We start from the raw sequence: 14,741 nt of genomic DNA, 5'->3' as shown, positions 1-14,741 counted from the left end.
ACTTAATTAGATTTTAATTAAAGTATAAATAATAAATAAGTGGAAAAAGATGATAAACCTTGTCATCTTCTTCATGTGGCCGTCTAAGCAAGAATAAAAACCCTTCTAAACATTTGAAACTTTCGGCCAACAATTAATTAATAGGTAATTTCAAGTCTTCTTCTTGTAATTTTTAAAGATTTAAGGTCATAGGAGCTTAATTTAGCTAACCAATATACTAATTTATAAAACTGTTAAAGTTTCAGAGAGTTGCTAGTGTTGATTTCTTAAAGAAAATGGCTTGAAATTGATAGATTTTAAGCTTATAATATGAAAAAGACTAGATTGTAAAGTTAATCTAGCTTATTGTTAACTTTGTTATCTTAGGGACCAAATTGAAAGAGTGTAAAACTTTTATGAAATTATGTTAGAAATATAAAGTGTTCCTAGTGATAATATTTGAAATAGGATTTTAATCCAAGGCTAAGAATTTAAAGTTATAACTATCTTGAGTTGAGAGACTAAATTGAATAAAATGTAAAATTTTAAGGTTATAAAAAAATTGATTTTATAATGGTTCATTCATATCATAGCATAATATAGAGATATTTAGTATTGATTGATGATATAAACGATTGTTTAGATCAAGAATCGTATCAGAGTGGAGTTGATCGGGGAAAAACGAATATTGTGGATTAGCCCTTGAAGAACCTGTTTTACTTATTTTGAACTTCACTTATTTTGAACATGTAAGTTCATATAGAACTTACCACTTTATTTTATTTTATGTAGGTTTTATGGCTGAACTTAATTATATATTAGAATTGAATAGAATTCATAAATTTGGAACATGTGTCTTAAAATGGATTGAATTGTAAATTCATGTTAGTATTGGTTATATTGAAACAGTACAGAGTGCAAATACGAATTGTAACAGCCCGTTTTCGATAAAAATTAGAATAGTGGTTTTGAGGCCACAAATCTGATTCCGAAAAAAAAATTTATTTAAAATTATTTTATGGTCTATAGTACATTAATACTATCGCATAAAGATTTCGTAAAGAAATTTTACCGATTACATGTCTAATTTGATAAATGACCAAATTGCACAAAGTGAAAAAGTTGAGTTCGAATAGCTTAAAAGATTAAATAGCTATGGAATTCAAAATTTGAGGTCCTTATATGGTAATTAGATCATTAAAAAAATGCTTAGTTGTTAATGATGATGATTCATCCATGAAAATTTAATTAAAGAAAATGACAAAATTGGAAAGATGATAAATAATAAAATAAAGAAACATCATCATTTTATCATCATCTTTCCCAAATAAAATATAGAAACCCTAGCTATAGAGAATGGAAGAAAGAGAAAGCTTATTTGGCCAAAATAGATAAGTATTCAAGTTCTGTTTTTAGTAATTTTTATATTTTTGAGATCGAAATAGTTTAATCTATCTATTTTGGGGATTAATTTGTAAAGATATCAAAGTATAAAAATTTTGTCATGGATGTTGTCGAAACCATTTTTTGAAAACAGGAATCGATTTTGCTTGAAAATTAAAACGGGAGTCGCCACCGATCTTTACTAGGTGTGATTTGTTTTAATAAAACGTTTTAGTTTACTAAAATGATGTTTTTGGTCTACGAAACTCGAGAGAACGGGTTCGGGAGTCGGTTACATGCAAGGAAGGATTAGCACCCTCGTCACGCCCAAAATTGGTACCGAATTGATTAGTTAATGTCCTTATATTGAAAGTTAAAATTTTGAAAAGATTTTAAAATATGATCCTTCTTATTAATGTTGATTTTAAAAATGCTCGAATTAAACCGAAAAGAGTGTTAAAAACTCTCTCGTCTCGAAGTAATAAAACGTCACATCCCGTGAGTTAGGACGCGACACTTTGCACCCTCGAGAATAAGTTTGCCTTTAATTTTCATTAGAATTCCGTGTATTTGAAAACTCGAAAAGATATTTGGCTATTTAAGATCAACGAGAAAACCAAAACCCCGTAAGTTAGGGCACAATTCCTCGATATTCCAAAACACGAAACATTGCCTTATTTTGAATTTTTTTTTGTTTTTGAATGATAGCGAGTACGATACTTAAACGACGTGCGTTATTTGTTTGGATTAAAATAAAATGATTTATTGGATAAATGTAACGAGGCTTGATTTATGAGGCGATGATATGAAATAAAAATATAGTGCGACATGAAACGATGATACATGAATAAAATATTAAACAAGCGAATGACAATAATATGAACACAAATAAGCGAATTAAAGTACACGCAATGGCAATAACCTCACAATATGCACCATTTAAATACTAATCATTAATAATGAAAGAAAAATGAGTTTAATAATCAATTAAAAATAAATAGTATAAAGTTAATTAAAATGAATAAAATGTAAAAAAAACAATTTAAAAGGATAATAAATGAGTTTTAAATAAATAAATAACATGCAAAAAGAAATTAAAAAAATCAACCATATACAAAACAATTTAAAAAGGATTATATATAAAATATTAAAATAAATAATATATGTATATATAAAAGTGTGAAATAAATAATATAAAGAATCTTAAGGTAAATAATAATAAAACATTTCAAAATAAATAAATAGGGTTTAAAATAAGGTATATATAACAATTTAAAGTAAGTAATCAAAATGATTTTTAAATAAATAATATATAAAAACGAGTTTTAAAATAAATACAGTAAATAACAATTTGAAGTAAATAGTATAAAAATTTAAAAGAATTAACACATATAATACATTTAAGATAAAATACAAGAATATATAAAGTAATTTAAAATAAATAACTTAAAAAGTAATTTAAAATATCATGTAAAAACTTAAAATAGGTATGTGGAAAAGAAACTTAAAAAAGAACAGTTTATAAAAGGAGCTAAAATAAATAATATATATTTAAAATATTTAATGTATGAAGAAAAGAAACTTGAAATAAACAATAACAATCAGTTTAAAATAAACAATATGACAAATTTACAAATAACATATAAATAGTTTTAAACTAAATAAAATATAACATCTAAATAGATAATAAATAAAACATATAACAAAATACGATAAAACAGTTTGAAGTAAAAGGGACAATGATTAAATTAAAATCAAAGTAAAAAAAAGGTATAAATCATAAATAACAGAAAGCTGCCAGGGACTAGAATGGAACACGCGCGAAGGAGCGAGGGTTAACTAGGTAATTACCCCCGACCTCTGTGCGCAGCGTTTCAATGCAAGACCTAAATATAGCAAAAGACAAATTATGCGGGCAAAATTAAAAAAAAGAGAGAATAGGGCTGAATTAAACAAAGCGAAAACGCAGAGGGGCTCGTCGCATAAATAACCTGGTAGATGCAAAACACGCTAATCCTGGCCTATGCGGGTCGGGTTGAATCCGGGTAGCCCTATACGGTGTCGTTTTAGGGCCACTGAAACATGCCTTAAACGACGCCATTTTACATTCATTATAAAAGCAATTTTTTTAAAAAAAATCCAATTCTGCAGTTGTTTTAAAAAAAATTTAAAAGCTTAGTTTCCCCTCTCAGTCTTCTCCATGGCTGACCATGGGTTCATCGGGGGTCCTCCGCGCCCCGCTGCGAGTGGCGACCAATGTTACGCGACGGGCCCTTTCGGCCCTCTTTTGAAAAAGTCCGAAGACGGAACCCTCATAGCCTGCAGCACCGCTAGAAAAAAAAGGAAGGACCTTTTGGTTCTTCGTTCCCCGCCACGGCCATTGGCCGAACCCCCAGGGGTTTGGCGACCTTCAAATCAGCGAGACGACGCCGGAGCGCACCCAAACAGTGAATCGGAGGTATGTTTTTTATTATTATTTTATTATTTTATTATTATTTTCGTATGTAAAAAAAATGAAAAAAAAACAAAACAAAAGCTGAAATGCAAACAACAAATCACCTTTAGAAAATTTTCTATTCTTTTTGATTAATCTCGTTCGTAAGTGTCTGTGAAAAAAATTACAAAGGAAGTGTCTTGGCTTTTAAAGTCGATTAAGCGACCTTCTACTTTTATTCTCTTTGTCGTTTCTGTTTGTTTCTTTTGCTGCCCTCTGTTGTTGCATTTAATTTGTTGCAAGTGTCAGACGGCCCTCAGAGGCGTGTGAAGCGGCAATGACAGAGGTGTGGTGGCCGAGGGGAGACCAAAAGTTCTGCGGTAGCATGCTTGGGGCTAGGGTTCTTTGCTTCCTGAAAATGTTGTTAGGTTAGGGTTTCATTTGGGCTTTGACTTTGGGCTATAATTAGGTTTGAATTTGGGTCTGAAATGGGTTTTATATTGTTGGGCTATACATATGTTGTAAATGGACTTAAAAAAATTGAACTTCTATTATTTATTTGGGTTTTATTTTGTAATTGGGTCAGACCAAAATTGGCCTATTACAGATGTAAATGCTAAAATTTTGGAATTTATGGTAGAAAATGAAAAATTGTTGATAGATAAACAACTTTTATAAAGTGAATTTTGATGAAATTATAATTTTAGGACTAAATTGTAAAGTTGTAAAATTCATGAAAAATTTTGAATTTCTATGAAATACATGAGCTGTAAAAGTTACATGTAAAACTTAGCTAGACTTGGAATAATGATTAAATTGCATGAATTTCATTTTCCGAGCCTAGGGACGAAATCGTATTAATTAAAAGTTTAGGAGCAAAATGGTAATTTTACCTAAAATGTGAATTGGACTGAATTGATTATGAATTGTATTAAATTGATGTTAAATTTACTCTTATAGATCCGGATAGATCAAATTCAAAGTTAGAACGAGGAAAAGAGAAAGTTGTCGGATTAATAGATTTAACATATACGAACAATTGTCGAGGTAAGTTCGTGTAACTAAATTATGTATAATTGTATACTAGAATTGAATGCTGTGCATGTGAATTATATAAATATTATATATATGAAATTGAAAACATACCCGACAAAGCCTGATAAATGATAATGCTTGAAAAATGTCAAGTCCCGTTTGTATAAAGAAAATTCGATGGATTACTGGATTTCCTGTAATGATTGTAGTTTTGCTTATGTTGCAAACATACTATAGCTTGGACGAGCATTCTGTTATTAACACTCTCGAGTTTCCTGTTATGTAGTTCTACGAGCATCATGATCAGTAGTAATATTGCATGTGTTGTGACTACCGCATCTCTTTGTGAGCATCCTGCTTATTGATTTGGTTGTGATCCTACATATGTTGCAGACACAAACGCAGCTCCTTTTGAGCGTCCTGATATGACTCGCCTGAACTCCTTGATATATGGCTATCCGGAGCTCCTGTTACATGGCTCTTTGTGAGCATTCCTGATAGGCTCTACGTGAGCTTCCTGATTAAAATTTCTTTGTGAACTTCCCGTTTTAAACTCTTATGAGTTTCCTAATTTAGCCTGGATAAGCTTTCTGTTACATGGCTCATATGAGCATTCCTGATATATGGCTCGAGAGAGTGCTTCCTGATTATGTACTCTAATGAATACCCTTGATTATGAATTGACGGATTTCTGATTTGTACACTTCGAGTGTACTACGTATCCATCGATATTTCAAATAAATTCAACGGGTAAAATTCTGACATGAGAAAAATATGAACATGAAATGAATTATTACATGTATTTGCCTGAAATACATGAAAATGATAATACATGAAATATGTGGAAGTATGAGACGGTGATATATAAACATGAAATTTTTTTAATAAATATGTTCATCCATGAATATAGATTAGTACAACTTAATTGTATTTTCGTGTGATACTGATATTTCAAATGATTTAATGGGTAAAGTTATGACATGAAATAATCTGAGCTCGAGATGAATTATTATGAAAATGTACTTGAAATACAGGAGTATGAATTGTATATGTTATTTGAATTTATGATGTGGAAAAATATATGTATATGGGAATTTGGTTATTATTGAGCCCATACATGTTTCTTGGTGTATATATGAGATAGTATGACTTAGAAACGAATTATTACCCATATGTACATGAAGTACATAGAAATGACATTACTTGATATAATGTTGCATGAATTGGTTATTACATGAATGTGGATCATGCTTGATGACTTTGTTCATTTATGATTAAGGACTATCATATGTGATTACTTGGCTAACATGATGAGGATATGTGTTTAGGGCTTATGACAAAATTAATTGATAGTGCATTGCAAGTTTATTCTGAACATAAATATATGGTAAGTAATTTACCATGTTATACGAACTTTCTAAGCATTTCATTCTTACTTTATTTTATTTTCCCCTGTTCTATAGCAATTCATAAGCTATTTGGATTGGAAGCTTGGCGGAGATCACTCACGCTATCCATTGGCCCATTTTGGTATATATGGTAAATCAATTATGGTTATAATGGCATGTATAGGTTATTTAACCAATAATGGCATGTAAATGTTTTGAATGAAACTAGCCACTGGAATGGCTTGTGTTTAACATATTTTGATAAGTTTATAAATGGATCTATCATGTTTGAAGAATGAATGTAATCATGCATATATACATTTGGTAACTAGATAAGTATGAATGATAGATTAACATGATAATAAATTGTCATCCGAGGTACCTAAGGGTACATTGATTGTATGTGGTATTATGTCATGTTTAAGGCATGATTTGGACTTGTTTTGAATGCTTTGATAGGGTTTGTGAATGTGGTTAGGTGTTAATGTAGGTGAAAAACAAGATGGGTGAGAAATGTGGCTTGAAAGAAGCACCTATTTTTATCCACACGGGTAAAGATACGGGTGTGTGCCTCAGCTGTGTGTGACACACGGCCTAGCACATGGGCGTGTGGCCTGGCCGTGTGTCTCCTGCATCTTTAAAATGCCAAAGTAGAATGCCCAGAATTGATCACACGGTCTGGCACACGGGTGTGTGACTTGACTGTGTGACTCTTGCACCTACACACGGTCTAGCACACAGCATGTGACTTGACCGTAAGACCCAAGTTAGAGAGTTACACAGCCTAAGACACAAGTCACATGGCCTGACCACATGGGCGTGTGACCCCTGTATTTAGGAAAAATTTTAAAATTTTACAAAAAAAATTTTGAGTACCCGGTTTAGTCCCGACCTGATTCTAATGCATGATTTGGGCCTCCAGGGCTCATTTAAAGGACTATATGATTAAATTTGATTGAAGTCTAATATGAATGCTAAATGTTTATGAAATGTCTATTACTTGACCCGTAAACTCTGATAATACTCCGTAACCCTTTTTCGGCAATGGATTCGGGTTCGAGTTAGGGGTAATAAACAAATATTGATTGAATACATGACCTGTATTGATAAATGAAATTATGTACAAAGATTAGTAATAATATTCATACGAAAGTGATGCTTAAGTGAACATAGTAAAATGTTAGGATACATATGGCATGCCATTAAGGTTATACACATATTTGATCAGGGATTTACATGTTCTTACAAGATCATTCGTTGTAGACTCTCGAGTTAAACATATTGTAGGTTTAACTTGGATAAGTAACTTCAATACGATGACAACTTGTGTAAGCAACTCTATTAAAATGTCAGCTTCTGTGAGCATTACATTCTCGTATATTCGAACCTGTTTTACTATAGTTCCATCGGACGATATGCAATTAATTGAAAATGGAAAGTTAATTGAGGATTGGAAATGAAATGGTGACTATTAATGCTTGATATGTGGATGGTTTCATGATTCTGTTAAGTCTCAATATTACTGATGATTAGGAAATGTGATTAGCACCATTAGGGATAAACCCAGTTAAGCAACGAACAAGTAAAATAACAAGGAAATTGAAAAGATCGAACACAAATATTTTACGTGGAAAAAACCCTCTAAATAGGATAAAAAAAGGGGCAAAGATAATTTCACTAAAATGGCAAAAACAAAAAGTACAAAAGATAAAGATAAACTAAACCCCAAAACCCAAAATAAGAACCTTCAAAATGTAAACACAAAATTCTTTGAAAGCTTGTAAAAGCTAGTACCTAAATGTGTAATGTGTCATCTTTCTAGGGTGGAAAAATACGAGGGATAACTCCACAAATCTCTACGTTGACTCGTATTTCCACAACGTTTTTTTTGCCAAATCCCGCCACAGGTTTATCTCGAATTATGTAGGATATTAATTGAGTCAAAATTCTGTTTAGAAGCTGGAAGTCTTCTAGTCATTGACTTGTGCACTGCCAAATCAAAACTGACCTGGGTATGATTTTCACGAATGCAATGCCCTATATTTTCAAAACCTGCATCCAAAAGAGAACCTCTATTGTACAAAATAACCATACCTTTTTCCCTTCTATGACTAAGTTGTCTCCGCTTCAAATAAGTCGACTTTGACTTCTTAACAGATAAGGTACGTTTTGTTTCACCGATCACCGTTGATCCTTCCAGAAAATAAATATTGCCAATCTTTTTACCTTTCATAAAAAGGAGAGCCCTACGGTATATATTAATGTTATATGACTCAATGTTAATTCTACAACTCTTCGAGTCCAAAATTCCCAATGAGATGAGATCTTTCTTTAAGTCAGGCACATGCCTGACATCTAACAGTGTCTTAATTGTCCCGTCGTGTATCCTGATCTGAACAGTACCAATATCGGTTACCTTATTGGGTGAACCATTCCCCATGCACACAACTCCACCTTCAACTGAACTGTATGTAGAAAATCAGTCCTTGTTGGGACAAATGTGGAAAGAACACCCTAAATCTAGGGTCCACTCGAACGCAAGCTTGGAATTTTCACTTGTTGAAACCAACAAGAAATTATCACCATTTTCATTAGCCAAATTAGCACCAACTAAATCTTCCTCGTTGCTTTCAGTAGCCCTTTTATTTCGCAGTTTGTAACAATCTTCCTTGACATGACCTAACTTCTTACAATAGCAACATCATTTCTCTCATTTCCTTGATGCTACCAAAACTGAGACTTGTCTATCTGACTTGCTATCCAAACCAAACTCATTGTTGAGTTTGTCTTTGCTCAATAAATGACCCTTCACGTCCTCGAATGAGAGATTATCTCTACCATAAATCAATGTTTCCCTAAAAGACTTGTATGAAGAGGATAAATAACATGATCTTCATCATTAATTTAAACCTTAACATTCTTTAAATAATTCAAAAGAGTAATAAATTGACTGATGTGATATCTAAGGTACTCACCTTCATTCATGCGAAATGTGTACAACTGTTGTTTCAACACTAATCGGTTAACTAAATACTTTGTCGCATAAAAGGTTTCTAACATTTTCCATAAGGTGAATGTCATTTTCTCCATCAAAACCTCATTCAACACATTATTTTGTTAGACATAATTGAATTGTGGATAGGACCTTTTTATCTAACTTATCCCATTTTGATTTATCCATGTCTACCGGCTTATTCTCTGTAAGGACCTTCTCAAGATCGCCTTGGATCAAAATTTTCATCATTCGAACTTGCCACAAATTGAAATTTGTGATGCCATCAAAATTATCAATATCAAACATTGTTCCTGTCATCTCTAAATGGGTTAATTGCAGAAATCGAACTAGTTCTAATACCAATTTGTTGGGGATAAACCCGATTAAGCAATGAATAAGTAAAATAACAAAGAAATTGAAAATATCAAACACAAATATTTTACGTAGAAAAGACCCATTTGAAGAGGATAAAAAATTACGGGTAAAGATAATTTCACTAAAATGACAAAAAACGAAGAGTAAAAAAGATGGAGATAAAACTAAACCCTAAACTCAAAATAATAATGTAACACCCCTACCCGTATTCATTGCCAGAATAGGGTACGAGGCATTACCAGAGTTTACTGAACATTTTTAGATAATTTTGAGTCATTTATTATTCATATTTTGAAATAATCATAACGTCTCTCTATTGGGCCCTCGAAGCACAAAACATACATTAGAAACCAACTGGAATAAAATTGAGATCATAAAAAAATTTCGCAAAATCTTAAATTATATTTTCATCTAAGTACTTACCATTTCAATGCTCCTTATAATTAAACATGTTACCATTCAATCAATAGCTTGGCACTTGTCTAAGCGTCAAACAACAACATTGTTAGTATACTTGCACATATTTCATATAAATTCAACATTGATATACCTATTTTCTCAACATATCACACTTGAGTTTAATAATAGTCTCAACTTACATAATTTCCTTGTATCAACATATCAAAGATAATTATATATGTACATGTCACAAAATATATTATTCTCTTACTATTTCTTCATAAGTATATATCATTCATTTCGTTATATCAATATTTCATGCACCATCATTTCCTTATATCTTGTATATATTTATTTGGTAATAGTTAGTATTAAACTTAACATAAATTAAATTCCATGTACCTATACTTATTTCATTTATCTATCTTCTTAATTATTTCATAAAACTATTTTGTACATAAATTTCCATATGACCAATTCCTGTAAACATTTCACACAACCATTTCATATAACCATTCCATCTGATACATATTACCTGAATATCGATTGTTCAATAGATATCTTGGCGTTTCTCTTCCTCGATCTTATTTATCTTCGACATGATGTCATAGTATCTTTCAACTATGGTTTTACTCGTTTTCTGTCATGTTGCCATGGTATCTTTCAACCATGGTCTTATTCATTTTCCCGTCATGTTGCCATGGTTTCTTTCAACCATGGTCTTATTCATTTTCCTGTCATGTTGCCATGGTATCTTTCAACCAAAGTCTTACTCATTTCATGTCAGGTTGCCATGGTATCTTTCAACCATGGTCTTATTCATTTCATATCATGTTGCCATGGTATCTTTCAACCATGGTCTTACACATTTCATATCACGTTGCCATGGTATCTTTCAACCATGGTCTTATTCATTTTCCCGTCATGTTGCCATGGTATCTTTCAACCATGGTCTTACTCATTTCATATCAGGTTGCCATGGTATGTTTCAACCATGGTCTTACACATTTTATATCAGGTTGCCATGGTATCTTTCAACCATGGTCTTACACATTCCATATCAGAGAGCACACTCCCGTGAACCTCATCCTTACAGTGGGATTACCAGTCCAGGCTAAATCTCCTGCAACGACAATTACTCTAATGAGTTTGGATCTGAATTACCAGTCCAGGCTAAATTCAGACCCTAATTCGGATTACCTGTCCGGGGTAAATCCATTTTCCACATATTCTTCGGGAGGGCTATATCAGAATAGGATCACCCGTCCGGGCTAGATCCTTTTTACCGTCAATTCCTTTTCAGAGATCCATCGAATTTTCCTTCCATTCAACCGTGATTTTTTTCCCCTTTTTTTTTTTCAAATATATCAATGTTTCATAAATTTCCATATAATGAACATTCAAATCATATTCATATAAAAAAATATGCATTTCAAGCATTTAAGAATATAATTCAAGTTACACGAACTTACTTGGCGAAATTGCAGAAATATCAAGATTAAGGGGCATTTTGGTAATTTACCATTTTCCCAATTTTCACCCGATCTTAAATTGAAAATTTCATTCAATTTATTAATTTAGATAATAAAAAATTCATTCCCTTCAATTTGGTCATTTTTGACATTTTTACAAAATTACCCCTTGAAGTTTTACTTTTATTCAATTCAGTCCTTAAACCTAAAACATGCAAATTAGCCATGCTAGCTGGATATTCATATATATTTTCCTCCTCCTCCTCCTCCCCATTTCACATCCTTAATGTATATAACACACTTGTAAGTAACATTATCTATAATCTTTATTATTTACTTTTATGAATATTCGAGCTATCCATCTGTGTCATAGTCACTAAATTATTTATATCTGGAGCTATATAACTCCAAATTAAGATCCGATAATTTTTCCTGAAACTAGACTCATATATCTTCTTACCATAAAATTTTCAGATTTTTTGGTTTAGCCAATAAGTACAGTTTATTCTTTAAAGTTACCCCTGTTCTGCTGTCTAACAGTTCCGACTCTTCTTCACTAAAAATTAATTATCTCCTTGTATAAGATTCAAATGATGTTTTCATTTGTTTCTATGGAAAATAGGCTCATTAAGGATTCTAAACATATAAATTTAAGCCCGTAATTATTTTTCTCCAATTTTTTATGATTTTCCAAAGTCAAAACAGGGGAACCCGAAATCATTCTGACCTTGTCTGATAAAATTTATTATATCTCATGATTCACAACTCCATTGCGTACATAGTTTCTTTTATAAGAAACTAGACTTAATAAGCTTTAATTTCATATTTTATTTATCCTCTAATTCGATTTATAATTTTTTTGGTGATTTTTCAAAGTTACACTACTGCTGCTGTCCAAAACAGTTTTAATGAAAAATGTTGATTTCCATTTTTTCCCAAATTTCGCAGTTTATACAATTCAGTCCTTGCTCAATTAACCCCTCAATTGAGCTAATTTTTCTCAATTAATACTTTATTCTATCATTTTAAACTTCTTCATAACCCCTAAAAATCAGAACTTTAGCATTAGACATTAATTCCAAACTCTTTCTTAATTAGGTCCTAAATTGAATTTTCCATCAATTTTACTTGATAAAATCATCATATACCAAAATTAAAGCTTCAATTATATGATTATTCATCATATTATTTCAGAACTCATCCATAAAAACTTTAAAAATTAGCCATGGAATCAAAAACTAATGAAATAGTAAGTTGGACCCAATTGTAAAATTCCAAAAACATAGAAATTTCAAGGAGAAAGCAAGAATTAAACTTACATGAAGCTAGAGCATGAAAACCAGCTTGAACCCCCTTCCATGGCTGTTTTTAAGCTGATGAATATGAAGAGAAATGAAGAGAATTCTAGATATTCCAATTTAGTCCCATTTTTATTTAGCTAATTTTAGCAATTTTCCAATTTTGCCCTTATTTCACCCATTTCCTTATTTTCTCAGCTATTGCCGCCCAAAATATCTCCTTTGGGCTTATTTTCACTTTAGGTCCTTCCTCATTTGAATTGAGCTATTTAATCCTTTTAGCAACTTTTACACATTTTCCAATTTAATCCTTCTTATTTAATTGACCACCCAAACGTCAAAATTTTCTAACGAAATTTTAATACTACCTTATTGACATTCTATAAATATTTATAAAAATATTTATGGCTCGGTTTATAACATCGAGATCTCGATACCTCTTTTTCTCAATTTCTTGACCAAATAAATCTTTATAAAACACAATTTACTATTCCAAAAATCTTTTAAAAACTACATTTGGCTCGTAAATATTAAATAATATAATCTACGAGTTCATTTGTAGGATTTGATGGTCTCGAACCACTATTTTCGACATCATTGAAATTCAGGATATTACAAAGAACCCTCAAAACGTAAACATAAAATTCTATGAAAGCTTGTAAAAGCTAATACTTAAATATGTAATAAGTCATCTTTCTAGGGTGGAAAAATGGCCTATTTATTGGCTAAATTCTTATGTCAAATAATATTAAAATAACCTACACTAATCAGAGTTTAAGTGTGAAACTAAAAATAGAGTTTAAGTAGGAAAGTAAAAACAAAGTTTAACTGGGATAAGAAAAGCTAAAAAATACGAGCTATAACTCCTCAAAAATATTAATTTGGCAATACTGTTATATGCTTAATTGTGTTTTAACATGCCAAATGATAGTTAGATTGAATGTCAAATTGATTAGTTAGCTATGCATTAAGTGATCAATGTATGTTTAATTTCCAGTTTTGAACTTGCTAAGCATTCTATAAGCTTACTCAGGTTGTTTTTCTTCCCTGTAAATTTTTACCTTGCGGAGTTGTTGAATTGGACTAATGTAAAGCTTACACTATCAACAAGACAGTAACTAATTTTTGAAGCTTGACTTTGTGGAATGTATATAGTAGTAACATAATGTGCAAATGGTCATTCTGGCTAGATGATTAATGGCAATATGACATGACTCCTTTTTGTAATATGTTTTTCTTATGACTTGGAAAATGTATAGCATTAGTCATGTTCAAACTAAAATAAGTGATGATATATGGTTATATGCTTTGATATGTGGAATGTTTCTAATTGAGGTGAATAGGATAAATAGGTTGATAAATGTTTGGAATTAACTCATTTGAATATGATGCTTGGAAGTATGTCTAATGTATGTTTTGTTTTGGCTCAATTAAAGTCATTTAGGCTTATATTGCTTAAAAGAAATGGTATAGATAAGGTTGTGATAAACTTGTATAACCTACTTGTATTATTTAATGAATAAAAATGATTGATTGTGTCTAATTGATAAACATGTATGGAATGACTTGATAAATGATTGTATGAGAATGTAATAAACTTGTGTAGCATGTCTTGAAAGGTTTTGGCAATCGTTGAATTGATATTTGGTTGAAAGAATGAAAGGAATTGGTTAAAATCGATGGAATAGGTATCAAATTGTGCATTTTTTTTTCCAAAAATAGGGATGACTTCGCGACCATGAACTATTGACATCACAACGTTGCCATCTCAATGAGTGACGTTGTGACGAGCATAGGTTTGTCATCGTGATGTGACATACTATGATGGCTACGTCATGATGAAGAAGTGACGAAGTCGCGATGTCGGCCTAAGACTTTCGTAAGCTCATATAAGACTCGATAATGAATATATATTGCATTTCTTGCATATATTGATTATGTTTAATTGTTTAATGATATAAATTGAGTGTAAATGATTGTTGT

The sequence above is a fragment of the Gossypium arboreum genome, chromosome 5 (genome assembly GCF_025698485.1).
Source record: "Gossypium arboreum isolate Shixiya-1 chromosome 5, ASM2569848v2, whole genome shotgun sequence".
Classification (NCBI taxonomy): Eukaryota; Viridiplantae; Streptophyta; class Magnoliopsida; order Malvales; family Malvaceae; genus Gossypium; species Gossypium arboreum.
Note: the sequence above shows the minus strand (reverse complement) of the source record.